Source organism: Quercus robur, chromosome 3 (assembly GCF_932294415.1).
Source record: "Quercus robur chromosome 3, dhQueRobu3.1, whole genome shotgun sequence".
NCBI lineage: Eukaryota > Viridiplantae > Streptophyta > Magnoliopsida > Fagales > Fagaceae > Quercus > Quercus robur.
This window is the reverse complement of record NC_065536.1, coordinates 6,717,810-6,743,099: the sequence shown is the minus strand read 5'-3', so window position 1 is coordinate 6,743,099 and position 25,290 is coordinate 6,717,810. Positions and strand designations below refer to the sequence as shown.

The following is a 25,290-nucleotide window of genomic DNA, read 5'->3' as shown; positions in this document are numbered from 1 at the left end:
AAACACTTTCTAAGAAAATATAAATAAAAGAAGCTTTTAAGTGGGACATGAGCTTAATAAAAATGTGACTCCTTTTTAAGCAGCATTGCACCACCAAGACCAAGTAAGCACGTCTCTACCTCAACTTGGGTTCAAAGGAAGGTGTTTGGTTAAGATTGATATCCTACCTCAAGAAGAAATACCCCAGGAAAAAATGGCCACTCCCAATTGATAATGCACTTGTGGAAAAGATATACAACGCAATAGAAGATCACGATGAGGTTCTCAAAAAGATGGGAAGTCGTCTTTCTAAGCTAGAAGAAATCAAACTCAAAAAACCAGTGCATGTGGAGATAAATGAAGAAGAAGAAAAGGAAGAATGGGATGAGAGAGATTAGGCTAATTACCAAAGGAAAAAACAACTTGAGAAGCTAGCTGCAGAATTTGTGGCTATTAAAGAAAAGATGGAGAAGATGCAACTAGCCTTTTACAAGGCTCAAGGGATGGATGATTGTCTCTACAACATGAGTGGTAAAGCACCTATTGCATTGCCCAAGCGACATGTTAGGAGGTACACAAGCATAGCCGAGATCAATGGGTTGGATGAGAAGCAAACCTTGCATGCATTCTTCCTTTCACTCGGAGGAGGGGCATCAAGATGGTACTATAGCTTAGATCAAAGCAAGACCAAAGTGTGGAACGAACTAGTGGAATTGTTCGTCGATCAATTCATTTTCAATACTATGACTGATGTAACTTTGAGAGATCTAGAGACCACCAAGCAAGGGGTTAGGGAAACATTCTCCAGGTACATGACAAGGTGGAAAGGGAAAGATTACAAGATGGTTAATAGGCCAAATGAGAAGGACCAAATCAATTTGATTATCAAGAACTTGCTTTTGGCATACAATAGTAGGCTTTTTTCATCGCCTATTAGTTCTTTTGGAGAATTGTGTGATTGTAGAACTAGGATTGAAGATGCTATCAATAGTGGAAAATTGGAGAAAGGAGAGAACAAGCCTCCAATCAAGAAGACATATGGGGGAGGACATCCAACACAAAAGCACCGAACCCTGTAAATGTAAATGCCATCATTCCCCAACAACCTTTAGCTTACCAAAACTTCACAAAGAAAGCCCGCCTAGAATTCTCCAACCTAGGAATGACCTTTGCCTAAGCATATGAAAACCTAACCTCCAAAGGACTTCTCAAGCCTTTAGATCCCACACCAATGCCTAATCCTATATCTCTTACTTATAACCTCAATAAGTATTGTCATTTCCATTAGAAATCTAGCCATAAGACCGACAATTGCTTTCACCTTAAGCATAAGATACAAGACTTGATAGAAAATGGAACTCTCCCAAACCCAAACATCATCACTAAGCCTAACATTAGGAAGAACCCCTTGCCTGATTATCATTGAGCTCCTTCCCCATATCAGAATTGTGTAGAAGTTAAAGAGATTGAGTGGAATTGTTCTAAATTGATAGAAGTCATGGAAGTCAACATGGTTGAAATCCAAGGAATATGGGATGAAAAAGATGAGAAGTTGAAGAGTGCCATAGTCATATGAGGGATAGTTCCCAAGGGGATGTCTGAATTGAAAAAAAGGATCTTAGAAGATGATTTGGCAAACATCACTAAAAGTGGAAAGCATTACAAACCATCCTTTTTAGAGAACAATCACCCTAGTAGAAATTTGGAGGAGGGATCAAGACCTATTGGGCTTAATGGGATGGAGGAAAAGGAAGAAGAAGATAGGATCTTGACCCAATTGAAGAAGACTCAAGCTCATGTGTTCGTTTGGGGTTTGTTAATGGCCTCTCACAAGCATCACAACACACGCCTAGAAGTTTTGAATGGGAAAAAAGTGCCTATAAAGACTACACCTCAAGAGGTTTTATCTCTCGTGGGGGTTGAGGCCCCATCTCACCATTTCCTTACTTTTTCTAATAAAGAACTTCCTCTTAAATGAGCTACTCATACTAGACCTTTGCAAATCACTATCTAATGCATAGGTGTGAAGGTTCCAATGGTGCTTATTGACAATGGATCCGCTCTAAATGTGTGCCCATTTAGGACCGCTCTTAAGGTGGGCCTAGACTTGTAAACCATCATCCCTTCTCCTTTGACTATTAGAGTGTATGACAACACCTCAAGGAAGGTTATGGATACTTTCAAAGCTTCTTGAAAAATTGGTCTGTTGGACATGATTGTGGAATTTCATGTGATGGAATCTCCCCTAACTACAACCTTCTTTTGGAGAGAGCATGGCTTCATCCCATTGGGGCCATTCCCTCTTCTTTGCACCAAAAAATGAAAATCCCATGGAAAGGAGGTATCACCATGGTACTTGGAGATGGTGAGATCCTAGTTCCCGTTTGTGAACTCGAAGGAGAGGATAATAAGCTTCAGATGAGTGGCTTTAAGTTTATGAACATGGCTAATTATAGGTTGAAGGATGAAAAGTATACTACGAATTTATTCCCTTATTTTAGACATGAGGTGATTACAATGATAAAGAAGATGGGGTACATGCTTGGTATAGGTCTTGGAAAAGAAGGAAAAAGGGTAGCTAAATTCCTTGATTTTAAGACTCAACTAACCAAGGAATGTTTAGGATTCTTTGAAGGCTGCGATGGAATCAAGAAAAACCTTGGTACTCTCAATGGAAAATTTGTGAGAGAATGAGGAGACTTCCCCTTTTGTGGCTTTCCCAAGCTTTGGGTCGAGGATGGAAAAGTGTATCCTGAGTAGGAGATCTTCTTTGAAGAGAAGCTTAATTTTAATGAAAAGCCTAATGTTGTGATTGAGGAGATTTGAGAAAAGGTCGACTGGATGGACTACATGGATGCTGAAGTAATGGAAGCAATGCTAAAAGTTGAGAGGGACGTGCTCACCATCACCATTGAAGAGCCAAGTGATCCTGTCGCATTCTTCATGCCTATTGATGGGCACCTTAGCAATTAGACTTGAGTTGGGTTTACTAAAAACATAGGGGAGATACCTTGTAATGCAAGTTCCAATGTACTTTTCAACATTTTTAATAAGATGAATTCCGATTTTGCTTATTTTGATTTATCTCATAATATTGAAATTCTACACTTAAATGATTCCAATGAATTTGAAAATAAAATTAATAAACAATTGGAAAAGAAAATTAAAACTATGGAACTAATTCTTGAAACTCTTAATATGGGCAATGATGAGAATCCATGCTTAATTAAAATTGGCTCCACCTTAAATGAACAAGAAAAGAAAGATCTCAAAGAATTTCTCACTGAATTCCAAGAAGTGTTTGCATGGTTTTATGAAGATATGTCTGGCATTGATCCTGAGATAGCACAACATCACATTGATACTAATCCCGCATGGTAGCTATCAAGCAAAAATTGGGGCACATGAGAACCGAATGGCTCCGTAAGATCAAAGAGGAGGTTACTAATTAATTGAAAGTAGGGTTTATCAAACTCGTACACCAAGCCGAATGGATAGCTAATGTTGTGCCTATACCCAAGAAGGATGGAAAGGTAAGGATGTGTGTGGACTTTAGAGACTTAAAGAAGGCTTATCCCAAGGATGATTTCCTTTTACCCCATATAGATGTCTTAGAAGATAACACTGCCAATAGTGCTTTGATGACTTTTATGGATAGTTTTTCGGGAGTCAAAAAAACTAAGATGGCTCCTAAGGACATGACCAAAACTACTTTCACCATTGAATGGGGAATTGTTTTTTATAGAGTGATGCCATTTAGGCTTAAGAATGCAAGTGCAACCTACCAAAGAATGGCCACAACTTGTTACATGACATGATGCACAACGGGGTAGAGGTATATGTCGATGACATGATAGTAAAACGTAAAGATAGAGGAGGCCAAATAACCAACTTGAGGAAGTTCTTTGAAAGGATCGAAGAGCACAAGCTTAGATTGAACCCACAAAAATGCACATTCGGGGTAACTGCTGTAAAATTGCTAGGCTTCCTAGTAAGTGATAGGGGGATAGAAGTTGACCCGTTGAAGATCAAGGCCATTTTAGACATGCCTCCACCTAAGAGTGAAAAGGAGATAAGAGAATTTTTAGGTCAGCTACAGTACATTAGCCGATTCATTGCCAAGCTCACTTCCACCTACGAACTATCTTCAAACTTCTAAGGAAGAATGAAACCCATACTTGGAATGAAGAATGTTAGGAGGCCTTCGAGATTATCAAGGAGTGTCTCCTCCACCCACCTGTCTTGGTACCTCTAGACTTTAGAAAACCCTTGCTCCTCTACCTCTTAATCATAGAGGATGCAGTAGGAAGCATGTTGGTTCAAGAAGATGATAATAAGAATGAGAGAGCTGTGTATTATCTAAGCAAGAGGTTGCATGACTATAAAACTAGATATACACCCATAGAGAAATCTTGCTTTGCTCTTGTATGAGTTGTACAGAAACTAAGACATATCATCTTACCATTTCAAGTATGGATAATCGCTAGAATGGATCCATTGAAGTACTTATTCAAGAAACCTGCCTTCAGTGGAAGGTTGTCAAGATGGTTAATCTTACTAGCCAAATTCAATTTGAAAGATGTGGCTAGAAATACCATCAAAGGAAGTGTCGTGTCAGACTTTTGTGTCAAGAACCCCATAAAGGGAGAAAGTGGAAGAGAAGACTTCCCGGATGAGGATATATTAGACATAGAACTAGGGGCATGGAAGATGTACTTCAATGTTGATCACCCTCAATGGATCTCATGTACCCTTGGTCATTAAGTTGAATTTCAAATCAACCAACAACATGGCAGAATATGAGGCTTCTATCGCTGGAATGGAAGCCCTATGAGAATTAGGGGCAAAGAAGGTCGAAGTCTGTGGAGATTCGACCATGGTCATAGCACAAGCACAGAAGTTGTGGAAGGTGAAGAGGAACACTTGAAGCCTTACCAATAATACTTAGAAGAATTGACAAGAACTTTCAATAAGATTGAATACACCATCATCCCTACAGCCCAAAATTAGTTTGCGGATGCATTGGCTACTTTGGCCTCTATGGTTGAAATACTAGAGGAAGTGTGGACACGACCTTTGGAGATCGAACAAAAATATCAATTGGTACATAAAGAGAAAGAGAATTTGGCCATCTTGGCCATAGAAGAAGAAGGAGCCCCTTGGTTTTAGGACATCATGATGTTTCTAGAATTAGGAATCTACCCTAATGGTGTCAGAAAGAAGGAACGTCGTTCAGTAAGAATGATGACAATACAGTACATCCTATATGGAGGTCAGCTCTATAAAAGATCTTACGATAGGGCTCATATTTGTTGTTTGAGGAAAGAAGAAGCCAAAAGAGTCATGGAAGAAGTCCACCAAGGAATTTGTGGTCCTCATATGAACGAAAAGATGTTGGCAAAGGAGATTTTAAGGATGGGATACTACTGGAATACAATAAAAACTAACTACATAAGCTTTGTCAAAATTTGCCAAGATTGCCGCACACATGCCAATCTCAATCATGTGCCACCAACTAAGTTGTATAGCATGACCACTCCATGGCCTTTCTTCGTATGGGGCATAGATGTAATTGGGAGGATAGTGCCTAAGGCCTCAAATGGGCACCAGTACATCCCAATTTCAATCGACTATTTCACTAAATGGGTGGAAGCAACCTCTTACTTCATGTTGAAAGCCAAGCATGTGACCCAGTTCATAGAGAACAACATCATTTGTCAATTTGGGGTACCAAAAGGAATCATTTTCGACAATGGTTCTCACTTTGGAGGAGAATTCCGAAGGATAATGGAATTGTACAACATCGAACACCACAAGTCTTCACCATATCGACCACAGACTTATGGGGCTGTAGAAGCAGCCAACAAGAATGTCAAGAACATCCTAGCTAAGATGGTGGTAATGTACAAGGATTGGGCTGAGAAACTTCCATTTGCTTTATGGGGTTATAGAACTTCTATCCATGCATCAACAGGGTAACTCCTTACTCTTTGGTATATGGGAGAGAGGTGATGCTTCCCATTAAGATAGAGATACAATCTTTAAGAGTATTGGTGGAGACCAAAGTCCGAGAAGAGGATTGGATGAAGGAAAGATATGAGTAATTAGCCTTAATATATGAGAAGAGGATGGGGGCTTAATACCATGCACAAGGTTATCAAAAGAGAATTGCTAGGGCATTTAACAAGAGGGTAAAGCCAAGAAACCTTAGGGAAGGAGATCTAATCCTAAAGGTACTTAGGGATGAAACTTTGATCCAAGGGGAAAAATGAAACCAAGATGGTTTGGACCCTTTGTCATCAAAAAGATCATGTCAGGAGCTGCTAAAAGAATTATAGACTTAGATGGAGAAGAGATGCTTCTCCTGATTAATATTGATAGGCTCCGAAAATATAACTTGTGAAAAGAAAAGAAAAAAAGATAAAAGCCCGCTAGGTTGAAAATTCGAAAGGGCGGCCTAAGCAAAAATCAGGGTAAAGAAACCCTACTAGGTTGAAGACATGAGAGGACAATCTAGGAAAAAGTTAAGGGAAAAGACCATGGGTATGGTGAAAATTTTCACAAGGACGTCATGGGCAAAAATTACATGGCATAGCAAAAAGAATAGAAAAATAAAGACAATAAACAAAGATAATAAAATGGTTGATTCTCTCATTGCTCAAATTAGAAGATGATAATTTGTTTCATAGGGGGTTTGGAACATTCCAATCCTTTATTATACTCAAATAAAAAATAATAAATAAATAAAAAAGACACGGAATCATAAAGTGCAAAAATGTAAAATTTGGGGCATATTCAAGATAGGCACAAGGTCCTTTTCCTTTTGTTGGATTTCTTGTGATCATTCTCTTCCCTATGGACTGTTCTCATATTAGTGGATAACCAATTCTTGTATCTCGAAGTCGGGGTGAGAAACTGAGGCAAACGGATGTCCCTATTCATTGCCCTTCGAGGCCAAGTCTCTTGTAGTCTACCTAAGACTCTCTCAGTGAATGCTAAGGTATGATAAGAACCATTGCCACAAGGTACCCCCTTGATGGTCACCAAATTGTCGTGCGATACGACATGTAAGATAATAAGAGTAATAGTGAAGCCCAACCAAAGAAACACAGCTTTCCTTGAAACCACAGCTAGTCATGGCCTCAATACGCCACCCTTCTACCACCCATTGGATGTCCGTAGAAGTAAGATTCTTCGAAAGTTCCATAAGCTTGGATGTCCTTAAGCTTGCGATTAAATGAAACAATTAAACAGAATAAGGGGAGAATGAATCAGTTTGAGCTTCTCATACAACCTTATTTGAGGGAGAAAAAAAATGCATGAGTGTTGAGTGGAAAAAGGAGAGATTAAAAATAAATAAATAAATAAATAAAAAATAAATATTCAAAGACGATATAAGGAGCCTCGATAGGTTGAAAATCGAAAGGCAATCTATGCGAAATTGGAGGAATCCCGCCAGGTTGAGGAAACCAAGGCAAAAATTAGGGATCATACTTGAAGATAAAGAGAACTCCCCACAAAGAATGTTGCTTCCTCTTTATGAACAGCATCCAAACCATTGATGGTTTTAGCTAAGATAATGGCTATTGGGCTCCACATGAAGAATTCCATGACCCATACGAAAGGTCTCAAGCACCAAGAAAAACCTTGCAAGTATGCGAAGGCAAAAGGCGTTCAGGTGATGAGAACATTTCGCCCTAGCCAATGGAACATCTTTCTAAGAGAAGTACTTGAAAACCATGGAGACATTCAACTTGTTGGACTTGCACCACCTCTTGACCATAGCTAGATAGACCCCAAAAATTTGATGAGATAAGTCAGAAAGATCCTCCTCAAGAGGTGGAAGAATGATAGCGCCAAATTCATGCTTACCCATGGTTGCACAAAACTCTTCAATAGTAGGGCATAACTCCACACCATTGAATTGAAAAACATGACAGGTAGGAATCCAATACTTAGTGGTAGCATGGAGAAGAGGATCATCAACTTTGATTTGATGAAAGAAAGAAGTACAAGAAAGTTCAAGAGTGATGAAAGCATCCTTGAAATTGAGATTAAGCTTGTTAATCCACATGGAGACCTCCAAAGAAGTGAATTTTGTCACTAGGAACCATGTAGAATGATTCCTAAGCTTAAAACACTTTTTATGAAGGTTTGGGAGCCTCTCACAGCTATTTTATAATGGAAAAGGTCGGCTAGGGTTTTCTGCTTGGTGACATGCGTGTGCATGGTCCTGTATGCGTACACATGGTTAAAGGCCACGTACGCATATGCATGTATGCGTGTGTATGGCCACTAGTGTTTTTAGACTCCTTTTCCTATTTCGAGTGTGTTTCCTACATTTAGACCCTTCTTATGATTCCTATGGCCTAAGGAATTGCTCAAGACAAAATTGAACTCATAATATCATTCATCAAGACAGAGAGGAAAAGCAACATAAAGAAAAAGAAAAGCGTACATATCCAATTCTCCTATGAGTTGTAAATAAGTACATGTCCTAAAATAAAAGTAGAAATCTAAAGGTGCTCTTAAAATAGAACCCAATGTCTCAAATAAAATGAAAATGCAGAAGATAAAAGCTAAAAAGGCTAAAAAAAAAATAAAAGCAAAGAAACTGGAGATATGTTAGTATGTGTGTGTGTGTGTTTGTAGGGATCACCGTCGATAATGCCTCTTCCTCGATTGAGTACTTGGGGTCACCTCCGGATCATCATCATCATCATCACCTCGAGTATACCTACTAGGCCCATAAATCTGCCTAGAATACTTGGTCACCTTCAACTTGAGGTTCCCAACAAGTAGGACTAACTCCTGCCTGACCGTTTAGTTACCAAGGCACGCATAGATTGAAGGGTAGGAGTAGTTGGTAATTTTCCCATCCAAAGCATTAATTTCTCCTCCCCTATAAATAGTTCCTGGGTTTCTTTGATTTACTTTCTCTATTTTCATTCTTCACTCTCAACCTCATACCAGAGCTTCCTAAGTTCTAAGCCTTATTCTCGAGATTACTCCTCCTCCCAAGAACGTCCATTTTCTTTGTAAGTCTTCTAACCATTTTTTCCTCCATTCCGTTTCTTTTCCATTAATGGGGTTTGCCCATCTAGTTAATACTGATGCCACCATAGAGGCCTTTAAGGCCAAGTATAATATTCCTCGAGACGTATTCATTGAACACTATCAGAAGGGGAATATAAAGGATCAAAGAGTGCAGAGGTTGATCTTGATTCCCCTTATGGCTGACCTAGAGGGTGGTGTTAGGTTCCCTTTAGACCCCTTGTTACTAGGAACCCTTAGGTTTTATGGTTTAGCCCCGACCAGTGTCTACCTAACTTTTATAGGGTGATCAGCTGTGTTAGCCAGTTAAATAGGGTCTACAACCTAAAACTCACTCACCATGACATAAGCTTTCTCTATAGTTGTTCTAGTAGCCTTAAGAATGGCTACTACCTCAAAGTTTGGGACCCCCAAATAAGGCTGATTTCTTGCCTCTCGAACTCTAATAAGAATTCCTAAGGGGAATTCATAAAGGTGAGTGGGAACTGGCTTGTCGATGAGCTCATTTGCCCAACTTCTCCTCGGAGGACAAGTTGGTAGCCCTAGGTTTTGTTGTTACATTCATTTTTTTCTTTAAACTTGCCATATTTTATATTGTATTTTTCTAACTATCATTTCTCAGCTTGTCATTGTAGATTCTAGGCACACTAAGCTGAACATCAGCCTCGTCGAAGTTCAAGATCTAAATAGGATCCTCCATTCTGAGGCGTTTGTACATACTGACGGGCAGCTCTGAGCTTTGCATTGCATTCTTAGGTGCACCGCCTTCTACACGGGTTTCCAAGATCTGGGAGATGCGTTCCGAGCGAAGCACCCTCTTCTATCCTATATCGACGTTTGGCTGAAGGGATTCTTGTCAAACATCTCAGAGAACGAGGCCCAACAAAGAGGTCCCTACCAAAGAAAGGCAGATTCCTCGAAACCATTCAACGATGGTTTGGGAGATATAATTTTACTAGAAAAATCCCGAGATATTACTATAGACAAGCCTAAGGAAGTTTAAGCTACCAAGGCGATGGTTTAGCAAAAGGATATTCAATTGTTAGAATATTTCCATGGAGACCGAGTTCCCGTAGGATAAACACCTCCTCCTCGACCCGCGGTCATGGCCCCTGCTCTTGGAGGGAAAAGGCCAAGGGTTGCTAACAACCCAAAGGGCCAAGTCGGTGCTCTACCTGTGGGGCATAATCCACCTACCACCCCCATTGCAGCCGATCCACTAGCCTCCCAACCGAAAGTCCCCACTCAAGGGTAGGTCAACCCCCCACCAACTGTCGAGATAGAAAGGGCCTCATCCTCTATTCTCCACGCTCGGACTACCACCATTTCTTCATACTAGGTGAAAGGTCCCTTCTTGCCATAGCATTCGTACAGACGTAAAGGAAGGGCAAAGGTGGGTGGGTGGCTAATAGCCTTAGGCAGACCTTAATATTGCCTGGTGACGTGCACTTCTAGAATGACGTCGCCAATGAGTACATTGCCCTCAACCTTAAGTGGCACTCCATAGTGGTAAGGGTTTTCTTCAGCCACTTTTCAATAGCTCAATGTATAATTATGTTTCATAGCTCTGGCACTAATGTGTTCTTTCTCAAATTACAAGCTACGTAGAGGGTGCATCTGCTTAAAGATCGGTTGAAGAAAGCTAATGAAGAGAAGGCACTATGGTAGGTCTCAAAATCCACCCTCCAAGAGAAAAATTGAAAGGTTGCTAGAGCCAAGAAAAAACTAGCTGCCGTGGAGAGGGCATAGGCCTCTGTCGATTGTAAGGTGGAGATTCTATAGAGGAAGGTCGACGAGTCCGACACTATGCTGGCTCAGGCCTTAGGCATCATCATTGCCCGAGACGAGGAGATCACGGCCCTGAAAAGAGGTTTAGAGCAGACTAAACAGGCAACTACGACCTTGGCTTTGATGACGTTGAGCACTCTGCCAATAGGGTTATAAAGAAGGCTCGGCTGGCAGGGTACTTAGAAGGATGGGAGGCTCTCATCAATGCTATTAACCTCTTTTGGATTCGCGAACAAGGACCTATCCCAGGTGCCCCTGCCCGAGGATCCATTAGTGGAAGAAAAGGCTCAAGGGGAGCAGGTCGGGAAGGAAGAAGTCAGTTCTAGCTTCTATGATCTCTTGGTGGAGATCGAAACTCATACTGCTAACGCCGATGTCATCATTATGGACAACTTGAGCCCTCTAAGAACCATTTAGCCCCCTATGGCTCGAGTCAGTTTGGAAGTCACCAAGACCACTCCTACTCCTGCTACTCCCATCACCGATCAAAGCCTTAATGTTTAAGCAGGGTTGATTATCAATTGTATTTTTTTGTTTTTATTGTTATTGTTATTTTTCTTGAACTCTTTGGAATTATTCAATAGAACAATTTGCCTTTTGATTCATTTATGTATCCTGTAATTGTGCATGGTTGAATTTCTATTCAGTGCATAGAATCATTTTGCTTGCTTTTTATCCCGATGATATGACAATCATTGATATGAAATAAAATGAAGGGTGTTAGCACCATATTTGGCCCTCGAGTGTTTGATCTAATTGGTGCCCAAGGTCGGGCCAAGACTAAGCTCCTATCCTTGATAATTTTTTAGTTTTCCACCTATTCGATGACTAAGGTTAGGTTGAGGTTAGGTTTCTATCCTTAGCAATTTTTTAGGTTTCCACCTAGTCGATGACCGAGGTTAGGCCGAGGCTAGGTTTCTGTCCTTAGTTAGGTTTTTACCTAGTCGGTGACCGAGGTTAGGCCAAGGCTAGGTTTCTGTCCTTAGTGATCTTATACCCTTCATCTTCATGTATGAAACCCATCCCACATTCCTTGACCTACTAACAGTACCCTTATACAAAGTGAAACATGAATGACTAAACTTCAAGAAATTTACATAGCTAGGGCTGTTAAATACATCAAGATTGTTCAAAGGCTAATAAAAATATTTCTTAAAGTTGCTTATATTTCATGGCTAAGAAAAGGGTCTTTCTTCCAAATCTTCCAAGTAATAAGCCCCAGTGTCGGCCATTGTGGTCACAGGCCCTCCCAATTTGGGGCTAGCTTTCCCGAACTAAGGTCCTTCATGCTTCCCAGCACTCTTCTCAAGACAAGGTCTCTAGCAACGAACTCTCTTGGCCTTACGTTTCTATTATGCCCTCTAGATAGCTTCTACTAGTACTCGGCCAATTAGATGGATGCTATCTCTCTGTTTTCCTCCATGAAGTCCAATTGCTTGGTCATAAGTTAGTCATTCTCGTCCAAGGAGAAACTCATAATAAAACTCATAATCCTCATGCTCAGTAGGTCAATTTCCATTGGTATCACTACCTTAGTCCTGTAGGTCATGGAAAAAGGGGTCTCGCCAGTGGACCTCCTTGGAGTAGTTCGGTAGGCCCATAGCACGTTGGGCAATTCCTCGGCCCATTTTCCTTTAGCATATTCTAACCTTTTCTTTAGCCCGTTAACAATATTCTTGTTGGTAGCATCGGCATGCCCATTGGTTTGAGGATACGCTGGCATAGAATATCTGTTCTTGATCCCGAGGTCACCGCAATATTTTCTAAAAGCCTTGCTATCAAACTGCAACCCGATATCCGAGATCAACATCTCTAGTACCCTAAACCGAGTCAAAATGTTCTTCCAAACAAATTTATTTACGTCACAACGTCATGGATGTTTGCCAAAGCCTCGACCTCTACCCATTTAGTGAAATAATCGATAGCCACTATCACAAGCCTCCTGTTTCCTATGGCCCTTAGGAAATGGCCCACAACATCTAGCCCCCATTGTGCAAAAGGCCATGGGCTAGAGATTGGGTTGGGAATTCCTCTCGGATGATGGATATTTGGTGTGTACCTCTGACACTGATTACACTTTTTGAGGTACTCCACAACATATTTCTGCATATTTGGCCACCAATACCCCTAAGTTGTTGCCCGGTGTGTTAGGGACCAACCACCCATATGGCCCGCTTATATTCCTTCATGCAACTCGGCAAGAAGTCTATCCATTGCTTCAGAGTGTACACATGACAAATAAGGCCCAACAAATAACTTTTGGTACAAGTTCTTCTCAACTAACAACCAAAATCGAGCAAATTTCTGCCTTATCCTCTTGTCATCCTTTTATTCATCAGGGAGAGTTCCGTTCGATACGAATGAAATGATATCTTGGCGAAATAGCTATGGTTGTGACCTGACAATGCTCTTAGTGATTAATGCTCAAGGATTCCAATGACTCTACTGAAATGATCTGAGGTATATAAATCCCTATGGAAGAAGCTAAAGTGGCCAAGGAATCTGCGTGGCTATTTTGCCCCCTAGAAATCTGGGTCACCTTCACTGACCTAAACTGTGCTTGCAATGAGTAGACTAGTTTCAAGTAATCTTCCATTCTCGGGTCTCTTGCCTTGAAATCTCCTTTAACCTGACGTACCACCAAACATGAGTCTAAATAAATTTCCACATTTGTAGCTCTATCCTCAAAACTGCTTGGAGTCTGGCTACCAATTCTTCATACTCGGCTTCATTATTTGAGGCAGGAAGCCTAGTTTGAGTAAGTGCTCCACTCTTATACCTTCTGTTGACTCTAACACTATTCCTATTCCAAAGTCCTGAGCATTAGATGCCCCATCCACATGCACCTTCCATGGTTGAACCAATACTTAGCAAACCTTATGTGCATCTCCAACCAATGGTGTGAACTCGGCTACAAAGTCAGCCAGCACCTCCCCTTAATCGCGTTTCCTCAGCTTATACCTAACGTCAAAAGATCCCAATCTTGTACCCCACTTATCTATCCACCCTGTAGAGTTTAACCTTTTTAACAAGGACCGCAAAGGATGCTCGATCAAAACATACACTGTGTGAAACTAGAAGTAGTGCGGCAGTTTCCTCGTGGCGTGCACCAGGGCTAGAAATATATTTTCCTAAGGCAAATACCGAGTTTCTGCATCTACCAGGGTTTTACTGACATAATATACTGGCTTCTGCATATTTTCCTGAACTTTGATTAGCACTGCGCTTACCACATGCTCGGACAGGACCAAGTACATGTACAGGTCTTTGCTAGGCTTAGGACTGGATAAAGTTGGTGGACGAGCTAGGTAGAGCTTCAAGCTCTGGAAGGCATTGTCACAATCCTCGATCCATTAGAATCCCTTCCACTTCCTGATTAGTTGGAAAAAAAAAAGGGTGACATTTGTCAGGGAACTCAGTTACAAACCGATTCAGGGCTGCTATCATTCATGTAAGCTTATGTACTTCCTTGAGGTTCCTTGGTGGATTGATCTGTTGAATTGCGCTGATCTTGTTAGGGTTGACCTCGATTCCTTGGCACGTTATCATATAACCTAGGAACTTCCCGGATCTTCCCCGAAAACACACTTAGTGACATTGAGGCGCAATTTATGGTACCTCAATATCTCAAATACCTCATTCAAATCAAGCACGTGCTCCTCCAACTTCATATTCTTAACTACCATGGCGTCAACATACACTTCCACTATTTTACTGATCTGCTGCCTAAACATCCGTGTAACCATTTGCTGGTAAGTTACCTTGGCATTCTTCAAACCAAAGGGCATGACCATGTACTGGTAATTTCCTTCTGAAGAGATGAAGGATGTCTTCTCTTGGTCTTCGAGAGCTAGGGTGATTTGGTGATATCCCTAGAAGGCATCCAGAAAACATATCCTTGAAAACATATCCTTCGAGACATGAAATGGGTCTTTAGGGCATGCTTTGTTTAGATCTGTAAAGTCAATGCAGACCCTCCATTTCTCATTCTTCTTTTTCACCACCATAGTGTTGGCCAACTAGTCCAGGAAGAATACTTCTTTTATGGCCCCAGTTTGCTTCAACTTCTCCACTTCCTCCTTCACATCTTCCACGTGAGGTCTAATTGATCTCCTCAGCTTTTGCTTCTTAGGGGGATACAAGGGGTCCACATTTAACCTATGCACTATAAACTCCAGGTCTACTCCAGACACTTCGTATGGGCTTTAAGCAAAGATATTCAAGTTCTGCACCAATTATAGTAGTAATCTCACTCGATCCTTGTTAAGAAGGCTCTTACCTACACAAAAATACCTGTCTTCATAGGGTAAAATGCGGACCTCATCCAACTCCTCTACATTGTCAGCCCCAATGGAATCCTCAGGGCTCTGTGGTTGCTATAAAGGGTACGACTCTACCTATTCCTTTTACTTGATCTCATGATTGATTGCGGCCACCATGCATTGTCGAGCAACACTTTGATCTCCCCTCGCAACTACTATTCCTTGTTAGGTGGAGAACTTTACCTTTAGGTGTAATATGGACAACACGGCCCCCATGGCATGGATCCACGATTGCGCCAATATCACCATGTATGGCGAGAAAGCATGAACCACTATAGAATTCACCATCACCTCCTTCCCACCTATTACTACGGAGAGCCTGATCTACCCTGCAGGCATCACCATCTTCTTGACAAATCCCACTAACGGGATGTCATACTTAGTGAGGTCCTTATCTCTCAAACCTAACCCTTTATATAGATAGGAGTACATTATCTCTGTCCCACTCCTTTTATTTATCATAACCCTCTTTGCAAGGAACCCCTCAATCCTAAGCGTCACAACCAATGCATAGTAATGCGGCTGCGTCATTCCTTCAAGGTCGCATCATCAAAAGCTATCTTCTCCTTACTTGACTTGGGCTTCTTCTTGGAAGGTCAGCTACCTCAAACTCCTATTGAGGAGTTATGCTAAGTATCCCCCTTCGGTAGCTAGCGCTGACGCCGATCAACGCAGCATGTATGACTTTGATGGTGTTGAGCCGAGGTGGCATTTTTCCTCCTCAGCTTCTCAACACCTATCATGTGGTACTCCCCCCTTGGCTGACCACATACTCCTTCAAATGCCCCGCTTTGACCAACTGTTCCAAGTAATCCTTGAACATCCTGCACTACTCGGTGGTAGACTCCTTATCTCGATGATAGGTGCAGTACAAATTCTGGATCCTCTTGGCTGAATCTCCACTCATTTTACCAATGGAAATAAGGCTCATGCTTGATCTTCTCCAAGATTTATGTACAAGCTCTTTAAAAGCGACGTCATCCTTTTAGCTATACTCATGGGGTTTTGCCCCCAATCTCTCTTTTGGGCCTTCCTTGACAGCCCCCAGTTCGAGGTCCTTCGGTACTGAAACTCGTCGTCCCTTTATTCTAATGGGGGCCTTCCCTTTATTTTATAACCTGTCGCCCTCTAGTCTCTTGTGCTCCTTTATTCGCCTCATCAGCTAATGCATGTTCTCAAGAGGCTGCGTGGTCAACGAAGGGGTAGCCCCAATTTGAAAGTACTTATAGCCACATGTTCATTGTTTAACCCAATTTCATTGTACAACTCCCAATACCTATCTGAATATGACCGAAAGGTCTCCCCACTCCACATGGCCAACAATAATAATGCGTTGATAGGCTATGGTTCTCAATTGCAAGTCATAAACCGAGCTCCGAAGGCTTGAATGAGCTCAACAAAGATGTGGATGGATCCCTTGTTCAGACTGTAGAACCACCTTATTAACCTAGGGCTGAGATTGGACGGGAACACCTTGCATAGAAGCCCATCATTCCGATAGTAAAGAGCCATAAGTTGGGTGAAATGACTTATGTGCTCCACTGGATCTGTCCACTAGATCCATCTTGCCGTTGTAATAGGTGAATGGCTGTCAAGTGAAGTGTCTCGGCATCTTGATGCATTCTATTTCCTCAAAAAAAAAAAAAGGCGATTGGGCTATCCTTCTTAGAGCTTGGCTCATGGTGTTCATGGCAGCATTTGGGTGCCCACCCCATTCTCTCCTCGGCGATATCGAATCTATGTCTCTGGACTCGTTTGACTGTCCTTTAACAACTGAGAGTGACTTTTGTACGATAGTCTCTCCGAATGATTGCTTACCGAGCTATGGTTGTGGGACTACCCCTTGGGGGTCCTCCTTCGACGCCTGCCCCTAGCCTCTAACTCCAATTCCCTAATCTGCCTTTGCAAACTTTCCAACTCGCATTCCTGATCCTCCTTTTCCTCTAGATGATACTACATGCGAGTTATCCTGAGTCTCATGCACATCTTAGCCATGGCGCTCTCTCCTGCGCTATTGCTCCATCGCCCTAAGGGCCCGGGATGAGCCCTTAGATCAATTCCTGCCAGACCCTAGTAACCCTTCATCTACATGTTACTCTTCCATCTAGTAGTTACCTCCACCACCTCTAGACTCATTGTAATAGGAAATTCCCACATACGACGCCTACTGTGGTGATCTGTTCCCAAAAACCTTAGGCTTTTAGGCTTGGACCCTCAATTTACTTGTACTTTGGGTCAAGCTTATCCCACAATGAGAGGATCAAGAAGTGGTTATTGGTGTCACTGAGTGCTACTTTAGCACCAAACTAACTTGATCTTGGCTTAGTTGAGAAGGCTACTTAGCAACCAAGCCTTCTCCTTGAAATCTGAACAAGATTTCCTTCTCTCTGGGATATGTTTTTCCTCACTACTCTCATGTCTCGCTTCCCAAAAATTTGCCCCCCCCCCCCCCCCCCTCTTCATACCTCTCCACCCTTATTTATATCCCTCTCCCAGTGGGTTCATTATGATGAGAGGATATTCCATAAGTCAGTGGATCCCTCCGTATCATATCACCGGTCATAAGGGACCCACTTCCTGCTGTTGACATGACACCCTCGTAACTTAATTCCACCAAGCCATTATCTCAATAGGCAGATTCCACCAAGGCATTATCTCTTGGTACGACATGTCTTAGGGTACTTAATTTGTATGTTCGACCTACTACATACAGTTCGGCTAAGTGGGTTGAGATGGGCCGAGACTATCCAATGAGTGGGCCTGTAGTTTAGGCTGGCCTACTATTCTCAATCTATACAATAGTAATTTACAAAGTAACAATTTATTATGACTTTGTTCCCTAGGTCAAATGATATTATATTAAAGTCTTGGGATATAATTTATTAATAGGGTCTAAAGTGCAATTATATTTCCATAATGATACTTGTTATATAATTAATAGTAACTTTGAGCTTGTCAAAAGTTGGTGGAAGCACAAAGCCCATTAGAGCTAAATCCTTATTTGTCCCCTTGTTCCCATCTCAAGCCACACACTAAAACCCAATTAGGTTGGTCCAAAAGACTAATCCAATTAGATAATCATTTGTTTATTTAATAAGAGTTATTAAATAAAATAATTGCCTAGGCAATTAAAATGTACCTATGATTAAAAGAAGAAAAAACACTTTTCTCTGTATCTTCTGAAGAACAGACTTTTTTTAAAAGAAAGATAATGTTCATAAGAACTAATTGAGAGACTGCACATCTTGGGCACTATGTAAAATTGGAATGAAGATTGAAGGTCTTCTCAAGATACTATCTAGTTCTTGTTTTTTGTATTTCATAATATAAAGGTACGCTTCCTATTATTTTTTCTAGAATTCAAAGTTATATGTTCTCTCATTAATGAAGTAGATCTTATATTACTTCTGTTGCTTACTTTGTATGAGATGCAAAACTATATTTTCCAAATAAAGTCTAAACTCAAAATGTCTACTAGCCAAGAAACATTTCTCCATAAGCACAAGTCCCACATCAAATCTTTTTTCCTCCTATTGAAAACTGAAGTCAAAACATGTCATAATTTCGAAATCAACGAATTATGGATTTTACTAAAGCGATTTCTTCATTTAAGATTGGATTGTGAGAAGTAGGGAGAAATTTGAAGACATCACTTGTTCTCGCGAGCTAGGAAAAAAATAAGAAGAAGAAAGAGACGGTATTTTTAAATCTGTTTGCTTTGATATTTAAATAGTCAAAGGGCTGAAATTTGAGAAAGGTACCTAAGTATTTAAGAAAAGAAATAGTTAATTTATTAAAGAAAGCAAATAGCCTTTTAACTTAACTAGTTGGTACCTCCTAGTGTTTCCAACAAAGATATTTATAGTTCAAATCCCCCTTTTCCCAGGTATCAAATAATTTTAAAAAAATTAAAATTAAAAAAGACAATGGAAAATCTCATAGTTTTGGCATACCTCTTAAAATCTGAAACCTTGTTGAACCATGGTTGTTTAATGTTGTCCTTCACTACCTATATGCACATCAAGCTTTCAAGTGGCCCTAAACCTCCAACATCTCAACCACAAGGTTTTCAAGGTCTCGGCTACTCATTCTCAACCGGGCAGTGGTGTCTACTATTAGAGTGGAGCATTCACATTCTACAGTCTTTGTTAGGGTCATATTTTATATGTATTGGCTTATCCTTTGACAAAATGTGCTTTACTTGTAATTGGGCAAATCTAAGTTGGATTTAATATATCAACAAGTATGTAAAGTTTGCATCCTACATGGTATCATTAAAGACATGAAAATTGATCTAAGAAACAAGTGAAGAAAAGTTGTTTCAGTAATTGTTGACACTAGTCTTGACATTAGCATCTATTGAGATTTAATGAAGAAGTTCGATACAAGCTCGATATATTGAGATCTACGATTTCAAAATTTTCAGATCTGAATTTTGGCCCATGATGACTTGGATTGTTAGGGTTTCATTCTCTAAAACCCTAAACCATATAAAATGCTTATTTTAAAGTCATCAAATACACAGAGACTCAATTAGAGGACTCATACACTCTGTGAGAAGCTACTGTATTTTGTGCGTCTTACGTTTTTGTAATCAAGTGCTTCTAGATCTTCAATGTGCTTTGAAGTGAAGAACTTTGCAACCAATAACAATCAATCAATTGCTTGGAGTTAGTCATGTATTGGGATTTGTGTAGACAGGAAGAAGTCTCTACAAGAGCAAGTCCAATTGGAAATTGGAGTAAAGTTTCAACTATAAATTAGTATTTTAGGATAGTCCAAGATAATGGTGAGATTAATTATACTTCTTATAGCTTCTCCCCATCAAATAAGAGCATAACTTATGGCAAATTTAATGGTGTAACATTGCAAACATTACTCAATATGTAACAAACTAACTCTAGTCTGTCTAGTGGGTTAGTTCAGTTGGTAAAGTCTCCGATAATTGAATAAAAAATCAAGGATTCAATTCCCACCTATACCCAAAACTAATTGATGTCTTAATTAGTCTGATGACAAAGAATATAATTATTAGAAGCAGACACCATCGATTGAACCTCTATCTCTCAAAAAAAAAAAAACCTAAACTCTAGTCCTAAATCCAAATAGCCAGCTGGGTTGGACTACCCACTGATGGGCGCTTAATTGGGCCCTAAGAATTACGAAGACTCTTTACCACAAAATGACGTTCATTGCAAACTTTCTAAGCTTTTTAAGAACGTTATTAATTGCTTTCTACCCCACCATTTTGAGGGGTTGTGAATGCAAAGTATAAGAAATTAGGGACAATGATTGCAACCAATCTAGAGCGAAAGACAAATAAGGAAAAAAAAAAAATGTTTAGAAGGCACCTCTCTTTAGGATATCAAGGGCCCGTTTGATAATGTTGTTCTAGTAACGTTGTTTAAGTTTTTTGAAAATACATGCGGGTGAAAAATTATTATGAAAATAAGTATTGTGTTGTTTAAACAACAAAAACTTTTGTTTAAATATCCCTACCAAACATCCCCCAAATTGTCCCAGAGGGCAAGGAAAGTTACTGTGCTATGCTGAATGAAAGTAAATTAACTTACAAGTAGACGATATCTTTCTCTCTTTATTTTTCCCCTGTTTCCCCTTTTCTTCCTGCTTTGAGAAGTAGAGGCTGTAGAGCAAACTAAAATCAAATTAAAAAAAGGGCAAAAATAGCTACAACAATTAAGTTAATGAACCTGGGAGAAACACACTTGGTTGGGATGTATACGTCACTTCTATTCTCTTTGTTTTCCTACTCATGGACAAATAAAAATTAAGAAACTAAAAGAAAGTACCTTCTCCTTCGCCCAATAATTTAGCTGGTTTGCTTCTTTATCCCTTGACTTTGCAGATGAAAGATACTTGCCATGATAAGTATGAATAAAAGTGAGGAGCTGGAAGCATCTAGCTTTTCTTTTTTTTCTTTTTTTCTTTTTTTTTTTCTTTTTAGTTGAGCAAAGTAGTAAAACTAAACTGAGGATGATAACACGAAAACTGCCCAAAAAAAAAAAAAAAGTGAATGTTAGAAATACGCACTCTTTTTTTAAAAATAAATAAATAAATAAGAAGTGAATTAAAACCAACCTAATCAGAGCATGACAACGCGAAAACTTCAACGAAAATTAACGTGACAAATTTAAAGAATCTTAACACCCTTTTTTTTATTTGGAGTGGAGCAAAACAACTGGAATTAGAGGGTGATAACACAAAGCTTGCAACGAAAATGAATTCGAAGTCCCAGTATGGAAACAACGAGGAAATATCTTTCCGCCCGATTTCACTTGAATAGAGGTTCTTTTTCTTATCAGACTGTAGTCACTGTAGAGCAAAGAAACTTACGCTCAAAGGATTGTATTGATGGCCGAATGAGAGACAAGACAAATGAGATTGAATGTGGACTATGAGAAGTTCAAAAGGATGCCAATATGACTAGTACAAACACAATATACAGATGATGAAATGAAGAGAACTAGACTATATATTTATGTCTCGGCCAAGGAAAAGCGCGATAATTTAATTTAATGATCAGTAATGATAACCGAACATGCTCACCATTGAGGGTAGATGTGGCGCACTTGGCTCAATGGCCACTAACATTCTTTGATTGTGTATTTAAAAAGTCATTTTAATCCATTGATTTCTTTTGCAAAAAATATAGTATTAGGGTCTGTTTGAATAGAACTTATTTTGCTGAAACTGAAAACTGAAAATATTGTAGCAAAATAATTTTTAAATATATGAATAGTACCGTGGGACCCATTTTTAATGAAAAAGTTAATAAAAAATAAAATTTATGGGTCCGTGAACAGTGCACAAATTCACTGTTCACAAAAGACTGGTCAAAAGTTGTAGCTACTGTTCATGTACAGTGCATAAACAGTAGCCACTTGTTGGGGAAAACGCGTGAAAAAAAAAAATAAATAAATAAAAAAAAAGGAAAACGCAGGAAACTAAACGCTATATCCAACCTCCACCTTAGGTAATGTTTGGATACGCATTGCATTTTGCTGCATTTAGTTTCTACGTTTTTCCCCTTTTTTTTTTTTTTTGCACGCGTTTTCCCCCCAACAAGTGGCTACTGTTCATGCACTATACATGAACAGTAGCCGCAACTTTTGACCGATCTTTCGTGAACAGTACATCCGTGCACTGTTCACGGACCCATAAATTTCATTTTTTATCAACTTTTTCATTAAAAATTGGTCTCACGGCACTACTCACACATTTAAAAATTATTTTGCTACAGTATTTTTAGTTTTCAATTTTCAATTTCAACAAAATAAATTCTATCCAAACATACTCTTAGTCTCTAAAGTTTACATACAAAGAGCATCCACGTCAAAAAATGCGAAAAATGCTAAAATCTCATATCAGCTCTCATCCCCTCAAAAAGTCAAACACATCAAGGTTTTATACTTAAAAATTTTAACAACTTAACTACAGTAAAATGCCTATCTTTGCCAATCTATTGGAGCAACAAACTCATAAAAACGAATAATTTTTTATTAGATTTCTCTCTCTTTGTCTTAATAATTTTTTTTTCTCTCTGCCTCTTTTCTCTCAATCTGGCTTCTCTCTTTTTTCTTTGTCTCTAGTCTCTATTGCCTCTCTTCTTCTCTCTTCTTCTTCCAACACCTTTCTTCTCCCTCTTTTTGAGTCGGCATTTTTGGGTCATTCTTGGTGTTCTTAGTTTGACGTTCTTGGCATTTTTTGGTTGAGATCGGAGAGGCTGTGGTGGCCGATGGGTGGTGGACGTTTTTGTGGCTAAGGTTGAGATTGGAGTGGGTGGGTGGTTGAGATCGATCTAGGGTTGAGATCGAAGTGGGTGGGTGGTTGAGATCGGGCTATGGGTGGTTGAGATTAGGGTTGGGATGGTTAAGATCAGGCTGGTTTGGTTTTGGCAGAGGAGCATGGTTCGATCTGCGTGTGTGTGTGTGTGTGTGTGTGTGTTTGTGTATTGATTTCATTGATGCTTGTCTGGTTGCTAAGAAAATCATGAAAAAGAAATGAAAATTATGGGTTTAACATATAATGGGTGGTGGTTGGTTGTGGATTTGTGGAAATGATGAATGGTAGGTTCTGAGCGTGGGCATCAGATCAGACAAAGAGGGAGAGAGGGTGACAGAAAAGGGGGAGAGAGAGAAATCAATAAATAAATAAATAGTATTTAGCTAAGATGTGAAAATGGAAGCACGGGTTTGGATAAATTATAAAGTGAGTTTTTAAAATAAATAGAGTAATATTTTTGAAGGGTTAAAAGCTAAAACTTTTTACATTCTTGAGGTGAATGCTCAAACCAATATAAATCAAAGTTTCAAATGACCACTTTTAGTGGTTTAAAAAATGTACTTTATTTGTCCCACTGTTAAGCTCTGTTAATTTAATGATGTGGCAGCTTAATTGTTACGTCTAATCACAATCCTAGATTCAACCTATCTAAATCTACAATAATCCCATTGTTGAGGTTGAACCGTTGAACATAGTTTTGAACATCTAAAAAAATTAAAATTAAAAATTAGAATATTATTAATTATTAGAAAGTTTTGAGGATTAAAAATTAAAGAAAAATGCATTGCTATTTATTAGAATATACAGCAAAATTACTAAATTTATGAAAACCTAATTAAGATTAGAATCATTAGATTCAAATGTATATATTGACCTCGGTTAATTAATTCAATTACCTAAGTTGATTAATTAGGTCAAATTACATGCAAATCGTGGAGGCACATACAAATCACCAAATAAACTAAAGTGCAATGAAAATTAAATTGACATGATGATTTGTTGACTAATGGAAAAAACTTCTCGCAAGGCAAAAAACCCCACCGAGTGATTTTCAGGCCACCACTCCCAAGAATCGCTAATCAAGAATCAAGCAGTTACATATACAAGGAATTTTACCACTACCTTGGACTATCCCAAAGTACCAACCTACAATTGAACCTTCACTCCAATACCTAATTGGACTTGATATTGTAAAACCTTCTTCCTATATGCACAAATCCCAATAACAACTGGTGCTTGCTGTTGGATGTAAAGTTTTTCACTTTAAAACACGTTGAAGATCTATAAGCACTTGGTTACAAAATCATGAGACGTACAAGAACGCAGTAGCTTCTCCAAAAGTATATGAGTTCTCTAATCTAAGTTTCTATATCTTTGATGACTTTAAAGCTTTTATATGCTCCATAGTTTAGTGATTGAAACCTAGCAATCCATGTCATCATGGGCCAAAATTCTGAACTAAGAATTCTAGATCTGTATAGCTTGATATATTGAGAAGTGTTGAGCTAGTGTCAAGGTTTCTTTATTAAGTCTCGATAGATGCTAGTGTTGAGCTTATGTCAAGACTAGTGTCGAGCTTCACTATTTCAGCTTTTCTTCACTTGTTTCTTAGTTCAATTTTCATGTCTTCAATGATATCACTTGTTTTGACTTATCAACACACTTTTTGATATCCTAAACACATCTTAGATCTACTCAATTACAAGTAAAGTGTATTTTGTCAAAGGATATGCCAACACTTAACAAATAAGACCCTGACAGTATACCTTAACAGGATTACTTTATAAATGCATGAAATGTTTATAAACATTAGATGACAATATTAATAATACACTAATTGTAGTAATTATGGAAGATATATTTCAAATTAACACAAAAAAAGAGAAATCATAATAAATTAAAATAGAAAATAGAATACTATCCAAAGAGAATAATGTTGAGCAAATTTGTTTTTTCTAAATTTTATGTGAATATTTTGCTTGTTTAATTTTTAGAAAGTTTTGGATTTGATGCCCAGAACAAATCCTTTGACGGTTGTCGGACATCATTTAAGGAGGTTGTGGGCATCAAAAAATAATCTGAAAATACGAAGCACATAATTATTGACATCTTCTGAAAATATTAAGCATCAAACATTATATTTTATGGTGAATTCTATCCAACACATGTTGGACATAATAAATATGACCAACATTAATAACTAAAGAAAAAGTTATTAGGAGAGGATTAAAATGGAGGATAGGGAATGGTTCTAAGGTTCGCATTTATTGTGATGCTTGGCTACCTGGGTCTCGGCAAGGCGCTGTTATATCCCTTGTAGCAGATGGCCAAGCTGATGCGATGG

At 39.2% G+C, this 25,290-nt stretch overlaps 1 protein-coding gene across 3 annotated transcripts in view; it reads right to left on the bottom strand.

Moving 5' to 3' along the window:
* Window positions 1–21,649, bottom strand: part of LOC126716872 (probable disease resistance protein At4g27220) — a 57,762-nt gene extending 36,113 nt beyond the window's left edge. For 2 of the 3 annotated variants that reach the window (XM_050417902.1, XM_050417903.1), the window contains exons 1-3: window positions 21,243–21,649; window positions 20,954–21,152; window positions 20,717–20,787 (exon numbers count right to left, since the gene is read on the bottom strand). The gene's annotated coding sequence lies outside the window, so the exon portion shown is untranslated. The remainder of the gene's footprint in view (window positions 1–20,716; window positions 20,788–20,953; window positions 21,153–21,242) is intronic. The other variant, XM_050417904.1, reaches the window with a different exon arrangement.
* Window positions 21,650–25,290: the final 3,641 nt, after the last annotated feature.